This window comes from Zalophus californianus, chromosome 12 (assembly GCF_009762305.2).
Source record: "Zalophus californianus isolate mZalCal1 chromosome 12, mZalCal1.pri.v2, whole genome shotgun sequence".
Taxonomy (NCBI): Eukaryota; Metazoa; Chordata; class Mammalia; order Carnivora; family Otariidae; genus Zalophus; species Zalophus californianus.
This window is the reverse complement of record NC_045606.1, coordinates 75,917,118-75,919,185: the sequence shown is the minus strand read 5'-3', so window position 1 is coordinate 75,919,185 and position 2,068 is coordinate 75,917,118.

The following is a 2,068-nucleotide window of genomic DNA, read 5'->3' as shown; positions in this document are numbered from 1 at the left end:
AAAAAAAGTAAGCCTATTCTCTTCTTGTATACCTTTTTAATCAATCTTACCATTATCCACATAATTTATTAAGTTACAAATCTGGAAGGCACATTTCATTACTCCCTTTCCTATATCACCTCTATCACCAATCCAATTAATACCTTATACATAATCAAATCTTGTTCATATACAGAACAAAGATCTCAATATTTTCTCTCCATTCCATTATGCTCACTTGTATTCAGTACTTACATTAATGCCATAATACCCTTATTAGTCACTTCCCCTCCCTGCAACATACTTTTGTCAGAATGATCTTTTACAATGAAAATCTAGTTATGAAGTACCCATATGCTGGTCAGCATTACTATAAGCATCAATACTGGATTATATATGGGTGTTCCTTAATATAACCTCTCCTTATGCCTTTGTAATTTGGGATAAACAAACAATTCTGCTCAGAACACTGAGGTACCCTAAGCTTTTCCATGACTATCTGGACATCTCCTCCTTACTTGCATCTACTGGTTTGAAGGCATAAAAACCAACTAATGATGGCTTAACAATAAAGGCATTTGTTTATTTCAAATAGCAAGGAGACTAAAGCAAGATCTTTATAGGTCCAGCATTGTAACTGAACAATGTCAGCAGGGGCCAAGACTCCTTAAATTTTACTATCTCACTATCTTCAACAAGTTGACTTTCATTCTCACACTTTAGCCTCAAATTCACAAATAGGCTGTATTAAATTCAGGCATCACATCCTCTCACCAATATTCCTAAGTGGAAGAAAAGAAACAGGGGCAAAAGTCTTTTTTGCCACAAGAGGCATTAAACAAAATACTGTTAAATATCCCTGCAGCATTTCTTTTCCATTGGCCATAACTTAGATCCCTGGACACGGATACTACAAAATCACTCAGATAGAAAACCTGGAAACAGGAATGGGGATGTCATGACTAGCTGAGACAAATGATTTATCTCTTGCTGTAGTATACATTGACACATTGAATAAAATAAGGGCCTATGAACATGGAAGAAGGGAAGCATAAAAAGAATAAAAGATGATTATGAGCTTTGATGATTGGATTCTTGTAAATGGATTAGAGAGAAAAGAGAACATTAACTATAGTAAAGAAATAATATCCCAGAATTTTCCCGTAATTGATACACAAGATCAAACCTGTAGATTCAGCAATATAGCTGGCTATCATCTGAAGCTGAATAAATACATACATCTAGGTACGTTATAGTAAAGCTGCTTAAAATCTAAGGCAAAAAAATTAAAAGCAGACTGAGAATAAAAATTATGTTACCTTAGAAGTAACAACAATAATACCAAAAGTTGACTTAAAAAGAAAGAAGTTACAGAAAAATGTCAGGACATCTTAAAATATTGAAATAAAACAACTACTACTCTTCCATTATATACCTTCAAAATTATCCTTTAAACTTAAGATAAATAAAAGTATTTCTACATATTGCCATGATATAAATCATCATTACTTTCTTCCGAAGTAAAATATGTATAAAACAGTGTTCTTCAAACAAAAGAACATTATTCCAGACGGAGTAAAGGAACTGAACAAGAAAGAAAGGGAAAAAATATGGTTCAAGATGAGTAATTACTGACTTAAAAATGCAATAATAATATATTTTAGGACTTAAATTATTTGTAGAACTAAAACACACAATGAGAATAGCACAAATGAAGAGAGGGTGATAGAAAGGAATAAAAATCCTAGCATCAACTGGAAAGTTTTAAAAGTAACAATTCATAGTAGGTGGCTACAATGTCAGGGATAAATGAATGTATTATTATTTAGAATAACAACTTAAGGAATAGAAAAAAATTAATCAAGCCAATAGAGGAGAAAGATTGAAATAATAAAAATATACATAATTAATCCAGGTAAGAAAATAAGAGAACAAAGAAACAAGATAATAAAAACAGAAAATAAATAATTACATGGTTAATTTAAACACGAATACTTCAGTAATCACATTAAAAGTAAATAAAAAAATACTTCAACTTAACGAGTAACTTTCAGAGTCTTTACACATGTAGCTTTACTAAATTTTATTT